Below are 19253 nucleotides of genomic sequence, written 5' to 3'. Positions count from 1 at the left end.
ACTTTGAAAGATGAAATCTCAAAATATCACATGCTTAGTAACTATGAATGAGGCTAGTTGGTTAAGACATAGAAGACTAGGACATGCTCGTATGGATCTATTATCAAGGTTAGCTAAAAGGAACTTAGTTAGAGGACTTTCTAGTACAAAGTTTATTAAAGATAAAATATGTGATGCTTGTCAATTAGGAAAAAAAACTATGTGATGCTTGTCAATTAGGAAAACAATCTAAGTCCAGCTTTAAGAAGAAGAAACATATCTTCACTAGTAGGCCTTTAGAGCTTATTCACCTAGATTTGTTTGGACCAACTAGGACACAAAGTCTAGGAGGAAAGCAATATGCTTTCATCATCATTGATGACTACTCTAGGTTTACCTAGGTACTTTTCTTAGCCTCAAAAGATGAAGCATGCAATATGTTAGTAAACTTATGTAAAAGACTTCAAAATGAAAAAGGTTGTGGCATTTTGAACATAAGAAGTGATCAAGGAAGAGAATTCAATAATAAAGACGTTGAAAAATTCTGTAATGAACATGGAATTAGACATGACTTTTCAGCACCTAGAACTCCACAACAAAATGGAGTTGTAGAAAGAAAGAATAGAACCCTTCAAGAAATGGCTAGGACAATGTTAAATGAAAACAAATCATCTAAATATTTTTGGGCTGAAGCAGTTAACATCGCATGTTATATGATAAATACATTGTCTATAAGATCAAGTTTAAATATAAGTCATAAGAATGTTGTTAGGATATGCATCACATAACAAATTCAAATTATATCAAGTGGATGTAAAAAGTGCCTTCCTAAATGGATTCATAAATGAAGAAGTTTATGTACAACAACCACCGGGATTTGAAGATATTCAATATCCCAATCATGTATTTAAATTGACTAAGGCCTTATATGGTTTGAAACAAGCCCCTAGGGCTTGGTATGAAAGACTAAGTGGATTTTATTAGAAAATGGATTTTCTAGAGGAAAAGCAGATAGTACATTGTTTATTAAAACTAAGATAAAAGACATGCTCATTATCCAAATCTATGTGGATGACATCATATTTGGTGCAACAAATGAAAGCTTATGTAAAGAATTTCGCAAAATGTATGCAAGATGAGCTTGAAATGAGCTTCATAGGAGAATTAAACTACTTCCTTAGACTACAAATTAAGCAAGCCAAAAATAGAACTTTTATAAATCAATCAAAATATAGAAAAGACATGTTGAAGAAATTTGATATGGAAGGAAGTAAGCCCATAGGAACTCCCATGAGTACCTCAATAAGCTTTGATAAGGATGAAAAAGGAAAACCCGTAGATATGAAATATTATCGAGGCATGATAGGAATCTTGTTATATTTGACAGCAAGTAGACTAGACATAATGTTTAGCATTTATAAGTGCGCTCAATTTCAATCGGCTCCCAAAGAATCTCATCTGCTAAAAGAATACTAAGATACTTGATAGGAACTCTAGATATAAGATTATGGTATCCTAAGGACACTAGTTTTGAAATTATTAGTTACATAGATGAAGACTATGCAGGTTGTAAAATCGATAAAAAAAGTACAAATTGGACTTGTCACTTCCTAGGATGGGCTCTTGTCTCTTGGTTCTCCAAGAAAAAAAAGTTCGTAGCATTATCCACAGCTGAAGTTGAGTATATAGCAGCTGGGAGCTATTGTGCACAAACACTATACTTGAAATAATAAACTAAAAGATTATAATTTACAATATACAACAATTCCAATCAAATGTGATAATACAAGTGCTATAAATATATCCAAAAATCCTATATCACATTCAAGAACAAAACATATTGATATAAGACACCGTTTTTTAAGGGTTCATGTTCAAAAAGAGGATATATCACTTGAATTTATCAATTCAAATGATCAATGGATGGACATTTTTACAAAACCTCTCTCTGAAGAAAGGTTTATATCCATAAGAAGAGAACTTGGATTATTACATAGTAGGGAAATGGTTTAGGAAGAATTAAGGATGAAAATTTAAGGAACTTTGGAAAATTTTAAACTTCAGTCGACTGAGTTTGGAAGCTTAGAAGATTGAACACTGTAGCACTGAAGATTTAGACAACTGAACCTGGACTTCAGTCTTTTGTAGTGCTACTGTTTGTTTAGTTTCCTACTCTGAAAATCTTCACTTGACTGAACAAAATCTCCAGTCTTCTGAATTCGCGGGGTTTATATATTTAAAATTTTAAAAACCCTAACTTCAGCTTTCTGAACGCTATTCCATCACTCATTCGAAGCTCATTCTCTCTATCTCCCTCAATCCTCAACAATAACCCCTTGAAACCTAGGCTCCAAACTCAAGTATACATCCTCCCTATCGATTTTAGGGTTTCCTAAACTAAGTTTTTGTTTGCTTTTGATCTTCAAAAATGCCTCGCACAAAAACAATGGCTATCCAAAATACTTCTTCTAGGAGAGATGAGCAAAACATAGAGAGATGGTTAGTTGCACCTCGAGCTAAGCTTCGTTAATGTGCTTCTCTATGTTCCACCAATCCTATTCTTGGTAAGATCATAGATACCTCTTTCTTTGATGAGGAATTTCCTAAAATACTTCCAATGTTTAGGGACATAGGTTGGTTCAACTTCGTAATTCATCAAGCCAAAGGCATGTTTCCAAACCTTATCAAAATGTTTTATGCCATAATGGTTTATAATGACGGTATTTTATCAACTGAGGTTCGGGGTAAGAAAACCGGGTTAACCCCTCAAATCTTAGCTCCTATGTTAAATATCACTCCAGGAGAGTTTGAGTCTCCTACTTTTGCTCAATCTTGGATCTTAGAGCAAAAGTTTAACCCAGAAGCATTTTTATCACTAATCATAGAAAATGAACTGGTGTATTTTGGACATGCCCCATTGTATAAAAAACTCAATCTCAAATCCCAAATCCTAGATAAAATTGTTTCATACAACATTTTGCCCAAAACCGGCACTTTTGATCATCTTTCATATGTCGAGTGCTTTGTGTTATGGTGTCTCCTTAAAAGAAAGAAACTTGATTTGGCTAGTCTAATCTTAAAGTGGATGTGGGCCAAACTTGAATCATCTAGGGTGACTCTTCCCTATGGAGGTGCCTTAAACCTCATTTTTGCCTAGCTCAATATCTTTACTCCGTCTGAATTGTTCATCAAAAGCACATGATATGATTTCTTCAATTCCACCACCTTGAAACAAATATGATACGATAAAGGTGATCAAGGTTTGAACTTCAAAGGAGGAAGACCCCAATGGGTACCAGCAACAGCTTCTCTTCCTTCTCTAGCACATGATCAGGGTCCTCCGACAGACACACCTTCATGGTTTATGGCTTTTTAGAGTGACTTCTCCCTTTTCAACCGTGATTTGAGGTTCACACTCCAGAGCCTTCAGGAGCAGGTCTCCTCACTTGATCAATGCTTAATCCAAATAGAGGAACATCAGGCTAGTTCCTCACGAGGTGGTGATCCCATGGAAACCAGCTCCGCCCCTCGCAGTGACATGGAAGATTCTGAAGGGGGAAAAGAGGATGATGATGATGAGGAAAGAAATAAATAAGAGGAAGATGTTGAGGGAGAAGAAGATAATGAGGAATATGAAGAAGAAGATAATGCTAATAGTTAAACTTTAGGATTTTAATGTTGTATTCAGTAGCTGAACCTTAGTTTTTTATGTATTCAGTACTTTTAATGTAAAACACTACGTTTGTATGTTACTTTGCTTGCCTATGCTTGTCTTATGATTTTTTTTTTTTTATTCCACCCCATGATTCTTTTTGAATGATGTCAAAGGGGGAGAAAATATTGGGGAGAAAACATTGTAAGCAAATATTGTTGACCTTACAAGGCTTAACATCCTATTTTGATGCTAACAAACAAATGGAACTTAACATATTTGGTCGAGTAATGATATTTTAGGATTCAAGTTTTTGAAGCTCAAGCATATGTATACAAGGATGATCAAAAGAAGCTTAAAGTAAGGATTTCAAGATGATATTTTAAGGCTTGAAGAATATAAAGGAAAGCTTAAAAGTATACCAAAGCTTGAAGAAAAAGCAGAGAGACAAAAGAAAGCAAAGTGTGAGAGCTCAAAGAAAGGACAAGCATGAAGACTCAAGTGCCAAGAATGTCCAAATGTCTACGAAGTCTTTATGTAAGTAATTTAATGTTTAAATATCATTTGAAAATACTTTGAAGCTCTTTAGAGAATCTTTAGGGGATATTTATGGACTAGAAACCTATTTTAAAATCCCAGAAAATGTTTTATGAAAAATCAAAATAAGTGAGCAAAATTAATTTTGAAAACTAAAAATGAAGAACTAGAAAAATGAACTAGTCAACTGATTAACCAGTTTGCATAGGGTTTCCTCAGCCGATTGACAAAACACCAGAATGAATAAACCACCCAGCCGACTGACTATTTTGACTTGTGATTAGTTAGCCGACTGACAACTGATCTGTCCAGCCAACTGACATTTTTGAATTAAGTTCAGTCAGCCGATTGATAATTTATTGGAATTAATTTTTGGACAGACAGAACGTTGTTAGCTGCATGTCCAGCCGATTGACATGCACAAAATTGACCTAGTCGAGTGAGTTAGCGGACTGACTCCACGGAGATTTTGAAACTTTAACTTCAATGGGAAAATTTCAAAAAATAGGTTTTCAAATTTAAATGTTGGGCAACACGCCAAGCAACTAGAGAAACAAGGAAACAAACTTGGAAAAACTCTATAAATACTCCTTTAACCTAATGAATTAGTGAACCAAGCAATATAATCGGCATTCAAGCCTTCAAGTTAAAATCTCTTCAAAAGCTCTCTCCAGCTCATCTGTTTTGCTGAAGAATACTGAAGTGCTACTCCATCCTAATCCTTTTTTACTACTGATCCTTCTCCTAAGAAGAAATCTTGGTGAATTCTATACTTGAGCTTCATCTTATTTCATCTTGATATTTAAAGTTTGAAGTATATAGTGTTGAAATTGTACTAATCTACTCTTTGAGAGAGTGTTCTTGTATGTAGCGTTTATCTTGTATTCTTGCAGTTTTTTGACAATTCTAGGTTGTTGGATTGTTGCCCAAGCATGGGGTATCACTTGGAGAGGCTTTGCTCTAGTCTAGTGAAGGAGTGTTTGAGCGTGGAATTCAATTGTAATGGCTTTGTTTTGCTTGGAAAGTAACAAGTATAGTGAAATCCTTAGGTGGTTTGCCTAAGGTGAGCACGTAGGCTCGGGATAAGACGAACCTTGTAAAAACACCGGTGTCACTCTCTTTCCCTTATTCTCTTTAAATTCCTACAAAAATATAAACTGTGTGGATTTTGTAATTTTCTCAATGATAAAAAAGAATGTGTATTGGAAATTAAATAAACCAAACCTTAATTTGTTATTGAACTTGCGGAAACCGAAAGGGAGTATATTGGTTAATCAATACTTTGCAGAAACTGTGAGGGAGTACGTTGATTGGTTAACAACCCAAAACTTATTAACTAAAGGTTTATTTTAATTCTGATTTTTGAAAAAGTGATTGGATGTTATTTTGATTATCAATTGAAAGGCCAACTACATTCTCTACAGTGCTTACAAATTTATACACATAGGGCTGGAAACAATCAAGCTAAATATTGCCAAAATAATTGCGAAGCATATATTGATTGGTTACTTATATTGTGGTTGATTGGTTTGAGTAGTTGATTGATTGATTATTTGTGTTGTGGTTGTGGATTGAATAAAAGATTTAAGCCTTTGTGTGATTTCTATATCAATAAGAAGTCAAGAAATCTTTGAAAGAATTATAAAAGGTTAAGAATTTATAAAAGAATTTAAAAGAAATTTTAATAACCCAATTCACCCCCCCCCCCACTTGGGGCTACACCTTAGTTTTCAATTGGTATCAGAGCCGGGTTATAGTAAATCCTAATTAGTGGCTATATAAAGGTTTAGATGGCACATATAGGAGTAGCTCCCTTTGGAGAAGGTCAATCCTCAACTAGGATGTTGGCCTAACAAGGTCTTTCAATTGGTTTTGGTGATAACAAACAAAGGACTATTTAACTTGGAAAGGTTGAGTTTTTGTGTTTTAGGAAATATGGATCAAGTATGGTTCAAGTAAAGCTTAAGTATGGTTTAAGTAAAGATAGAGTGTGGTTCAAGTGAAGATCAAGTATGAATCAAGTGTGGGTCAACTATTCAATGATCCAAAGAGAAACTAAGACATTTGCAGCTTAAGCAAAGAACTTCAAAAGCAAAAGATTGAGGAAGATGTCAAGCTTGGCATACAAAGTTTTAGGAAATATATTGTGGGTATTTTAAAATTTAAATATCGTTTGAAATATATTTTGAAGCTTTTCCAAGAGATTATGAGGACCTAAAGACGTATTTAAGAATATTGAAACAAGTCTTGCAAAAATATGAATAAGAGAGCAAATTAGTTTTAAAGAAGAATATTTTATAAAACATGTTCTTGGCGGATAGGATGACTGAACTTTTTTAGTTTGGATGTCTGAAGTGGCAACTTTAGATGGCTGAACTACATGTTCAGACATCTAAAGAATTACTTCAGATGTCTGAAGATTAAGTGCAGACGTCGGAAGATTTTATGGATCAAAACAGAAAAAGGCAGCAGCAGTTCAGACGTTTGTACTCGAGACTTCAGACATCTTAACCTGGCACCTCAGACGTTTGAACCCTCTATATAGATATTTGACCCTGTGTCCAGTTAAATTTTTAAAGAGTTTCAAGAAATTTAGACGTCTGAACTCAAATCCTCAGACATCTAAACACTGTTCAACGGGAAAATTTTTAAAAATCTAATTTTTTAAAATATAGCCGTTTGAGCCTTAAATTTTCTAACAACTTGGGAAACTCTCTAAGGAAACCCTTGCAACAAGGAAACTTTCTTGGAAGTCTATAAATACATGGTTTTTGTAAATAAAAAACACACCAAGTATTGAAAATCTCTCAAACTCTCTTGCTCTCAAAGTCTCACTTTGATCACTCTTGCAAGTTGAAAGTATTGTGGTTCTGATATTCTTGCTCATCAATTCCTGAAGAAAGATTACTGATTTCTCATCTGGAGAAAAGTAATTTGGTGAAATCCTTGTTAAGCTTCAAAAGTGTATTTTTTTTCTAGATATTTATCTTTTGAAATACATAGTTTCAATTTGTACTAATCTACTCTTTGTGTGAGCATCTCTTGTACACCAGCTTTTTGATATCTCTCTTGTAGATTTTGTACAATTCCAGGCTGTTGGATCATTGACCAAACAAGGGTATATTGTTTGGAGAAGGCAGGCTCTAGCCTTGGCCAAGGAGTGATTGTAAATAGGTGTTGTTCCACCCGGTAACGGAACTGCTATAGCGTACCCTTTGGTGTTTTGCCAAGGGCGAGGAGGTAGGCCATGTTGAAGACGAACCTCATAAAAACCTTGTATCTTTCTCTCTTCTTTACCTTTTATTTTTTGTAGTAGCTGTTGTTGTGTGATTTAAAGAGCAGGTTGCAGGTTTTAAAGTTAGACATAAACAAAGACTCTTGATATTTAGAAAGTACGTTTTGATTAACCGTTTGCGAAAACCCAAAAGGCAGTACGTTCGTTAATCTGCGGAAATCTTGATCAAGAGAAGTGCATACGAAGAGGTTACTCAAAGAAGGTGGTAAACATTCACAGGGAAATTGACAAAAGTATTAATATTCTTGGTTGAGTGGTTGAATTGCTTTGGTTTCATTGATTGTCTTATGAATTTAAATTCCAGTATTTTCAATTGTGATTATTAGTTATTAATTGTGTTTTTCTTGGTGTCAAAAGCTCAAAAATTATTAAAATAAAAAAGAATCCAAATTCACCCCCCCTCTTGGGAAGTTACTCCTAATTTCAATTGGTATCAGAGCCTAGTTATAGAAATTCCTAACAAGAAACTATAAAAAGATCAAATGGCAAACATTGGAGTAGCACCCTTCGGTGAAGGCCAATCCTCAACCCATCCACCAATCTTTTATGGACACAATTATACCTTTTTTAAAAAGAGAATGGAAATATATCTCCAACACATGGATTGGAAAGCATGAGAAGTTGTTATGGATGGAAATCTTATCCCAACTAAGATAGTTAATGGAAAACATATTCCAAAAGAAAAGAGAGATAGGACCGACTTAGATTATAAAATGCTTCAAATAAATGCAAGTGCTATAAATGTGTTATATTGTGCATTAGATGCTAATGAATTTAATCGAGTCATGGCTTACAAAACAGCTAAGGAGATTTGGGACAAATGAGAAGTAATTTATGAAGGAACCATTGATGTTAGAGATAATAGGATAGACATGTTAACAAGCGAATATGAAGCATTTAAGATGAATCTTGATGAAACAATATCAAGCATGTACACTAGATTTACCAACATAATAAACTCCTTAAGTGCCTTAGGGAAAACCTATACTACCTATGAAATGATCAGAAAAATTCTAAGAGGCCTTCCCTCTATTTGGGAACCAAAGGCTATAGCTATCATGGAAGGTAGAAATCTTAAGGCCATCTCTTTGGATGAACTAATAGGCTCACTTCTCACCTATGAAATGGCCTTGAAAGAAAGAAATCCTCAACCAAAGCATAAAAGATCCATAGCACTAAAAGCATCTAGCCACAAAACTAGTGAAGAAGAAATTGAAACAAGTGACTTAGATCAAGATGAATTAGCATTCATTACTAAGAGACTAAGAAAATTCTACAGAAGAAATAAAAGGTTTCCTATAAATTTTAATAAAAAGAAAACTGAAAAGGGAGAGACAAGTAGGAAAGAAAATAAAGGTAAGAACGAACCACCAATTTGTTATCATTGCAAAAAATCAGGGCATATCAAACCGGACTGCCCATTGTTCAAGAAAGACAAGAAGAAAAAGAAGGAAGATATGAAGACTACTTGGGATGACTCAAGCTCTAGAAAAACTGAAATCGAAACAAGTGAACAAGAGATGGAAAATATATGATTCATGGTGAATGATGAAGAGGTAAATTCTTACTACTCTTCAACCGAATCTCAAAATGAGTCTTGTGATGAGGCATGTGATAGCTTGCCTTCTTATAAGGAATTACAAGCTGAGTTATTCTCACTACATAAAAGATTCATAAAAATTTCCAAGAGAAATATAACTTTGAAAGATCAAAATCAAGAACTAGTGAAGCAACTTGAATCATTCAAAGCTATTGAAGAAGAAAGAAATACTTGTATTAAGAAGTTGGAAGAAGAAATAAATATAGCAAAACAAAAGTTAGATAAAACTCATGAAGATAACTTGAATAAGAAGGATCTAGGAATAAATGAACTCAAGAAGGTAGTTCAGGATAAAGAAAAGATCATCTATAATTTTACCAAAGGTAAAGAAAACTTTGAAACGATGATTGGACAGCAAAGGCTTCATTGGAACAAAGAAGGAATAGGCTACAACGGTAAAGCAAATAAAAGGAATAAAAAGCTATTCATGGGATACTTTGTTAAGGAAGCTAAGTATTATGCTAGCACTTCATCAAATAACAAATATGAACACTGTTGAATCAGGTGTAATCCCAAGAGGGGGGTGGGTGAATTGGGTATTTAAAACAAATCTTTGATAGTTATTTACTGCTTAAACCCTTCTTTTATATTTACCAATAAATTCTTGTTACTATCTGACCTATGCATGCAATGTACACAATTTAAATGCAGTGCTGAAAATAAAGAGTAAAGGGAAGAGAGAAGACAGACACATTTTTACGAGGTTCAGCTGATTTGGCCTACGTTCTCGCCTTGAGCAACAACTCAAGGATTCACTAAATCCATTCTCCTTAAATTGGGACGGAGCTTCCTGTATAATTAGCTGATTACAAGAGGGATAGTTCCCTCCTACTCCGTTGCTTACAAGAGATACAACTCTCTCCCCACACATCGGTTCACACACCGAACCGTGTATACAATAGAATCTGAAAAATAACACTCAAAACAATGCTTCTAACAAAATCTTGTGAGTACAATTCAATTTCCTAGCACATTAACATATGATTGAAACTTGAATCTCATGAATGTATGAAAACGATAAAATTGTTTTATGTATGATATGCTTCAACACATAAATCCCTATTTAATCAAAACTCCCACGTAATGATATATTTAAAATATTTTGGAGTATACTAGGGTTCTTAGTTCACTTTGCAAAAATGCACAAAATATATTTGATGTGAACTTATTAATAAAAACTTTGTCTTGAATATTAAATCAATCGAAATCACAAAGTTTTCTTTCAAGTATTCAATCACAAACTAAGTATATTATTTTTTAGAAAAATCCCTCAATAAAATGTATAGTTATAAGTACCAAGGATATTTAATCAAGCGTTAATATATCTAAAATATAGATCTTTTAGAAAACACACACTTGAATACCTTTCAATCAATCACACAATCTAAATCAAGTAATGATCTTATTTAGAATAACTATGTATATGTATAGGCACTTTCAAGATCAATCTTTTAATCAAAATAGGTTTTTCAATAATAAGCTATATGAAAAATATATATGTATATTTATACTCTTGAATCGAAAACCAATCAACCAAGCTGAACAAGCTTTCTCAAGTAATGATCTTTTCAAAAATCAATTTTTATATGTATATTCACACTCAAGATCAAAATTTTTTTAATGATAATCAAGAACACGTAATGAGATGAGAAGTTCTTAAGAATAATAACTTGAAAGATCAAACCTCAATACTAGATTGAAGTATAGTTGAATGAATAAATGCCCTTTGCTTTTCGGAATAGCTTTGCCCAAAGACAATGAAAGTAGAATGAAGTGCAGACAATCAGCTCAAGTTTCTCTACAATCTTGCAATACGATGTGTTCTTCTCTTGTTGTGTGTCTTAGCCTTGTTCTAGGGTTTACATATTCAGTATATATAATATCTTACCCTTAGAATTGATCTCAACCGTTGGATCAAAGAAATAGCTCGCGAGTTCTTTTAATAAATATCTGATTTTTAAACTTTCCCGCGACTTCAGGCAACTGAAGTGGGCTTCAGGCTCCTGAAGTGGCAAGTTTAGGCGCCTGAGGTTCCAAGGTTAGGCGACCGAAGTGCCTCTGATAGGTTTTGTGTTTCCCATTAATTCTTTAGGCTACCGAACTTAATCTTCAGGCTCCTGAAGAAATTCTTTAAGCTATTGAGGTGGAGTTCAGGCTACCAAAGTCCCCCTTTTATATTTTCTTTTTCTAATTTAAAAAAAATGCTTTGCTTTTTTTCTTGGGCCTTTTATAAAACATATTTTCCATGATTTCAAAAACATTTCTAAGTCAGTGAAGGTTCCCTAATGATATTCATGAAATGCATGAATCCTAAAGAAATTCTAATTTATGTTGAGCCTCAAATTAAATCATATGAGAATGTAAGTACATGAGTTCTAAATACCCATTCCCAAGACGATCTTGAACTTTTCTGCTTGCATCTTGATTCTCATACTCTTTGAGTTTTATGGATCTTGCCAAGATTTGTTAGCTTTACTTTGTGACTTCCAAGACTCGTTATCTTTTCGTGCATGCTTAATATAGTTCCTGTTCACAAACTCAATGCACAGATCAAATACCAAGTGATTTGTCATTATCAAAATAGGATTGGACTCGTAGAGTCAACAAACACACCACTTGCTATATGTGCAAGACTAAAGGTCATGTAATGTTTAATTGCCCATTAAAAAGAAAATATGTTAAAGTTTAAGGAGAATGGAAAGCAAATAGACAACAAAACAAAGAAAGTCAAAAGAATTTGGGTTCCAAAAACTAACACATAGCATCCCTCATTGTAGGTTTGCCTTAGGACAATAACGACAACGAACAAATGGTACTAGGACAGCGGGTGCTCGAGGCATATGACCGGTGACAAGACCAAGTTCACTACTTTAAAACAAAAGGATGGGGGATACGTCACCTTCGGCGACAATGCCAAAGGTAAAATTATTGGTATCGGAAAAATTGGTAAAGAACCTTCGCTTACTGTAGATAATGTGCTATTAGTGGAAGGACTAAAACATAAGCTTTTAAGCATTAGTCAACTAAGTGATAAAGGGTTCGAAGTAATTTTCATGAAAGAAAAATGTGTTATCCAAAATAAAGAAACTTTGTTTACAGCTCTTAGAATAAATAATGTCTATTGCAAAAATCTTGAGAAATTAGCAAATCAAAACATAACTTGTTTGACAACTATGAATGAAGTAAGTTGGTTATGGCATAGGAAACTAGGTCATGCTAGCATGGACCTACTATTCAAATTATCTAAGAAAAATCTTGTAAAAGGACTACCAAATAGTAAATTCATAAAAGACAAGTTGTGTGATGCATGTCAAAAGGGAAAACAAGTAAAAACAAGCCTTAAAAAGAAAAAAAAATACATATCCACCAAAAGACCCCTAGAACTCTTGCACCTAGACTTATTTGGTCCAACTAGAACCTTAAGCTTAGGTGGAAAACAATATGCTTTTGTAATAGTAGATGATTATTCAAGATTTACTTGGGTAATCTTTTTAGCAAACAAAGATGAAGTTTGTAACCAATTAATAACCTTATACAAGAAATTACAAAATGAGAAAGGCTATAATGTAAAAAGCTTTAGAACTGACCAAGGAAGAGAGTTTAAAAATAAGGAAGTTGATAAATTTTGTAATGAACATGGAATAACTCATAATTTTTCAGCACCTGGAACTCCACAACAAAATGGAGTTGTTGAAAGAAAAAATATAACTCTACCAGAAATGGCAAGAACAATGCTTAATGAAAATAATCTACCTAAATTCTTTTGGGTAGAAGCTGTAAATACAACATGTTATATTGTAAATAGAGTATCAATAAAATAAAAAATAGATAAAACACCACATGAACTTTGGAAAGGTAGAAAACCTAATATTTCTTACTTTCATGTATTCGGATGTAAATGTTTTATCCTTAATACTAAAGATGATTTAGGAAAGTTTGATGCAAAGTCAGATGAAGGTATCTTCCTAGGTTATTCTACGAATAGTAAAGCTTATAGGATTTGTAATTAAAGAACTTCTACTATTATGAAATCAATTCATATAACTTTTAATGAATCAAATAATCGTGACATTAAAGACAAGAATGATGAAAAAGAAGACACTCCACAAAAAGAAGAAGACCTTGAAATAAAAGAAGAAAAGAATAATGATGCTTCAAATGAAAACTTTACAGAAAATCTGAAACTTCCTAAAGAATGAAAATATGATAAAAAATCACCCAAAAGAACAAATTCTTGGTGAAACATCAAAATGAATAACCACTAGAGCCTCACTAAAAAATATTTGCAATCATTTTGCCTTTTTATCCCAACATGAACCCAAAAATATTGAAGAAGCCTTAAATGATGATTCTTGGATTATAGCTATGTAAGAGGAACTAAATCAATTTGAAAGAAGTCAAGTGTGGGAACTTATACCTAAACTTAAAGATAAATCAATTATAGGAACCAAATGGGTGTTTAGAAATAAGAAGGATGAAAATGGAGCCGCTGTAAGAAATAAAGCAAGACTAGTAGCACAAGGGTATAATCAAGAAGAATGAATTGATTATGATAAAACCTTTGCCCCTGTGGCAAGGTTGGAAGCAATTAGGATGCTTTTAGCTTATGCAGCCCATAAGGATTTTAAATTATATCAAATGGATGTAAAGAGTGCATTCTTAAATGGATACATAAATGAAAAAGTGTATGTCAAACAACCTCCAGGTTTTGAAAATTCTAAAAATCCAAACCATGTATTCATATTGACTAAAGCTCTTTATGGTTTGAAACAATCTCCAAGAGCATGGTATGAGAGGTTAAGTAAATTTATGCTTAAAAATGAATTTACAAGAGGAATGGTTGATAGTACTTTATTCATTAAATCTAAATACAAAGATATGCTAATAGTTCAAATATACGTGGACGATATTATATTTGGAGCTACAAATGAAAATCTATGCAATGAATTCGCCACATGTATGCAAAAAGAATTTGAAATGAGTATGATGGGGGAGCTAAATTATTTTCTAGGATTACAAATAAAACAAGCTAAAAATGGAACTTTCACAAATCAAACTAAGTACATCAAGGATATGCTCAAAAGTTTGATATGGAACGAAGTAAACCCATAGGAACTCCTATGAGTACAACCACAAGCCTTGATAGAGATGAAAAAGGAAAACAAGTAGATATAACACACTATAGAGGAATTATTGGTAGTTTACTATATTTAACTGCTAGTAGGCCTGTTATTATGTTTAGTGTGTGTGTGTATGCTAGATTTCAATCAGCACCCAAGGAATCCCACTTAACAATCGTTAAGAGAATTCTTAGGTACTTGGTAGGATCACTTGATCTAGGTTTATGGTATCCAAAGGACACTGATTTTAATATGATAAGTTACTCCGATGCTGATTACGCTGGATGTAAGATTGATAGAAAAAGTACAAGTGGCACATGTCATTTTTTAGGACAATCCTTAGTATCATGGTTCTCAAAGAAACAAAATTCTATAGCTTTATCAACCGCCGAAGCTGAATATGTGGTAGCCGGAAGTTGTTTTGCACAAATCTTATACATGAAATAACAATTAAAAAATTTCAATCTATAGTATAAAACAATACCAATAAAGTGTGATAACATAAGAGCTCTAAATATATCGAAAAATCCAATTTCACACTCAAGAACTAAGCATATAGACATAAGACATCATTTTTTGAGAGATAATGTTCAAAAGGCGGATATAATTCTTGAATTTATAAATACAAGTGATCAATGGGCTAACATATTTATAAAACCCCTAAGTGAAGAAAGATTTATACATATTTAGAGAGAACTTGGGTTAATCCAAAGTAGAGAAGTATATTATAAATGAAATTTCAACATTTCTATGCACCTCAAATATCTGAACTTCACACCCCAGACGTCTGAACACTGTAGCAAACAGGTTCAGATGACTAAACCTGGGACTTCAGACGTCTAAGGGCCTACTGACTTTTCAAATTCCGGGCTTTAAAATCTTCAAACATCTGAAGATAATCTTCAGACATCTGAAGTTGTGGGGTTTAAATATTTCTTGCAAACTAAACCCTAATTTCAGACTTCTGAAGTTGCTTGCTTCACTCATCCGAACACCTCCCTCTTCATCTTCTCTCATCCTCACTTCAAATTGAAGCTTCTCCTCTTCAAAGAATTACCTCACGAAACCTAGGGCATCCAAAATCTAGTATCTTCATGCCTCGACACAAGGAAACTGCCAACAAGGGTTCTTCATTGGGGAAAGATGCTAAAAGTATTGACAAGTGGTTGGTTGATCCTCGAGCTCGAATCCGTTATCGTACTTCACTAAGTACTATAGAACCAATCTTAGGTAAAATTCTGGTTGTTTAGTTCTTCAATATTGAGTTTTCAGATATCCTTTCACTATTTCATGACATTGAATGGCTTGATTTCATCACTTAACAACCCAAAGGTTGTTTTCCCCATCTTGTAAAAATTTTCTATGCTAATATGACATATGAAAATGGGATTTTTTCTTCGGATGTTAAAGGAAAGAAAATTTTATTGAACTCTGAAATATTGTCTCCCATTTTCAAAATTACTCCAGGATATTTTAATTGTCCTATGTTTGCTCAATCTTGGATCCTAAAACAAGGATTCACTCCTGAAGCTTTTCTTCCAATGAGCATGGAGAATGAACCTATCTACTTTGCACATCCTCCGCTATACAAACAACTGAACTTGAAAGGCCAGATTCTACACAAACTTGTTTCAAACAATATCCCTTTCGCTGATGACAAAAGGGGGAGAATATTTTTGAGCAAAATGTTTATGACCACAGGGGCAAATATCTTGAGGGGCGAAAACATAGGGGTAAATATCAGAGCATGTGCTTTAACGTTAAAACTAAATGCATAATCTTTTGAAATATCTTCTTTCGTGAATATGTTTGAGCTTTAATATTTATATTTCACTTTATGAATATTATTAGGGGGAGCCTTTTCAGGTTGTACCCATTTTGCTCTGGTGCGTTTGTCATCATAAAAAAGGGGGAGATTATTGACTTTTTGAGTATAATCCCTGTTTTGATGCTGACAAAGCACATGTTTCTTATGTGCGTATTTAGCATGTGAACAGGTCCATCTATTTAACACACACATAAAGAAATAGCGATGGAAGCTTGTAAGACTTAAATACTATACGATCAAGCATTCCATGAAGTCAGAAGAGCAAAATAAGAAAGAAGAAGACGAAGACATTTTTGTTTTATGTAATTGCATTTAATTTTTATATCTTTGGTCTGTAATAATGCATGCATTTGCATGATGTATATGAATGCTTAGAATGACCGTAGATAGACCCTAGGGACCAGCACATCTCAAAAAATTTTTTTTTCTAAATAGACTAAAATCATACAAAGTTTTTGGAATAGATTTAGGATAAAAATCGGGGCTAAAACGTCGATCGACACCGGATTTTTTCGGTGTCTTCAAAAAGGACCTAGAAATGACCTTAGGACACCCACTCATGCATATCCATACTTGGTCATTTGAAATAGGGAGATCGTTGGCACGAATAGGACCGAATTGCACAAAATGTGCACATTCAATCGACTGAACTACCATGCACAAAATGCCCTGGTCGATTGAATCCAGACCAGGTCAACTAGTTGGCCACAATCCAGTCGACTGAACTCTTGTAGTTCAAATGGCCCCGATCGACCGAAGCCACCTGAAGTCAACATTTTGACTTCCTGGTCGACCGAGCCCAAAATGAACTCCAACGCTCTGGTCGACCGAGAGTCCTCGGGAGATGCCCCAACTGTCTTGTCGACCGAACCATCTAGTTCAAATCTTCTCGGTCGACCGAAGCTTGCAAAATGCAAATCGCCCATCAGATATACATGTTCGGTCGACCAAACGAACAGTTCATTTTTGGCCCGGTCGACTGAACCTCAAGAACTTCGGTTGACCGAACCTATCCTAGTCAACTAGTGCTCTCGGGTTGGAATTTTTTAAAAGGTTTAAAACATCATTAAAACTTAATTAAACTTTTTCAAAATACCGAGCGTGTCCCCAACAGTCATATTTTTCACAAACTCTATAAATACCCCCTCATTACTCCAAATTAGTAACTTTGATCAACTCTAAATTTCTCTCTAATTCTCTGTTAATCAAAGTTCCCCCAACTTGTTTTATTGCAAAAGTTTCTTCTTTGGGGCAAAATATTTTATTCAAATCTTTCCAACTCTCTTTCACTTGTTTTATCTCAAAATCACTTTCAAAGAGAGTATTTTATTTTGGGCTTTATATTTGTATTTACATGTGCATACTCTCATTTGTTACTTACTTTTTGAAAATCAATTTTGAGAGTATTGCTTGCATTTCTCCCGGATTATTTCCTTGATAAATATTCTTTGGGAGAAAATTTATTTATTGCACAAACATTTTATTGAGCTTAACTCTTAGATTCTCCAAGTATTTCTTACTTGCATAATTTTTTGTTGGAGATCATCATACGCATTTTTCATATACATTCTAGTTGTGCAAAAATCATTGAAAGAGAAAAACCCTAGGTTCTCCTATATTATTATTATTGAAATATATTTTTGGAGAAAATCTTTTATTGGGGTTTAAATGTAGTTAAGCACCCATACTCCCTTGAGCATTATTTCATATCATTGGAGTGCATACTTTTATGAGTTTAAGCATGTATATCTCTGCTCGTACTTTAGAAGCATATTTTATATACAAAATGATTTTATTGTAATGGTTGGGTTTAGCCTGTTAATTGAACTGGGGAGTCTCAGTCCCGCAAGTGAGACCAGTTCAGTTCAGCTCGGAATTGAACTAGGGACTCTTAGCCCTGCAAGTGAGAAGAGTTTGGCTCAGCCTAATAATTGAGCTGGGGTTTTCCTTGCCCCACAAGAAGAGGATGTAAAAGGCTTTTGCTCTGCCCCATTAAGTGAGCAGGTATAGTGGAATCCTTGGGGGTATGCCCAAGGCAGGGACATAGGCTAGTTTTGGCCGAACCTCGATAACAAATTTTCTGTGTCTCTCTCCCTATCTCATTTAAAGTACTGCACTTTAAATTCAGTATGTGTGTGACTATTTGTTTACTATTATATTCAGTTGCATGCACACATTTACATTGAATGAGTTACATGTGTATGCACAAACCAATAGCTTAATTATTTTACATACACGTGTTTAATATTGAATAAGATGTGATATGTGGTGAATTAGAGAAATGTTTTAATTAGCCAAACAATTTTAAATGTCCAATTTATCCCCCCCCCCCTTTTGGGATCACACCAATTCCAACAATTACAATTCAAAACGTAAATGCATTGTAAATTATACATATATCTTCTTCATCTTCCTTTGTTGTTTTGATTCTTCAGGGAATACACCGAGTGTATTTGCTTTTAAGTTCCTCTTGGCTTCCATTTCTCCTTTTCCATGTGTTCAATCTGAATTATGAACCTGTTCAAGTACTAGGCACACACATGAGATACTTGTGCTTTGTTATTATCAAAATTGGGATTGGACTCAAAAAGTCAACAGGGAACTCTAATCACCACAAACCTCCAAGATAGAGCATTTTGAATGTTTGTGCTTACCTTATAGGTTATATCCCATTTTGGTTTTGACAAATACTTTGGTATTTAATGTTTGATGGATTTGTGAGCAGAATCAATTGGAAGTATCATATGATGCACATAGACTTGAAATATAATGAAGACTCAAAGTGTTTATTGTTGTAATTTTTATTTCACTTTATTTTGGGTCTGTAATATTAATGGTCTGCAACAATTAATCCATTGCATGCATGATAGGACAGATAAGCTCAAAGACCATATATTGAATTTAGGTCCCCAAACATCACGCGACAAGGCCTCTATAACTAAAAAATTACAATGATATGAGTAGGGGTGACTTTAAATGTTAATCAAGACTTAAATGCACACTTTTAGTGTATTCAGTCGACTGAACCTAGCTGTGAACATTCAGCTCAGTCAACTGAACAGCTTAAGGGTCAATAGGTTAACCACGGTTCAGCTGACCGAATGATTTCTGAACAAGTCTTCCTTAGTCGACCGAACTCACTCGTGTTTGACACCCAATTGTTGAGCCGACCGAACATCCAAGATCATTTATGATATAGTCAACTAAACTTGATGAACAGCAAATCGATCTCAAATATAGCC

Source organism: Malania oleifera, chromosome 1 (assembly GCF_029873635.1).
Source record: "Malania oleifera isolate guangnan ecotype guangnan chromosome 1, ASM2987363v1, whole genome shotgun sequence".
NCBI classification, from domain to species: domain Eukaryota; kingdom Viridiplantae; phylum Streptophyta; class Magnoliopsida; order Santalales; family Ximeniaceae; genus Malania; species Malania oleifera.
Note: the sequence above shows the minus strand (reverse complement) of the source record.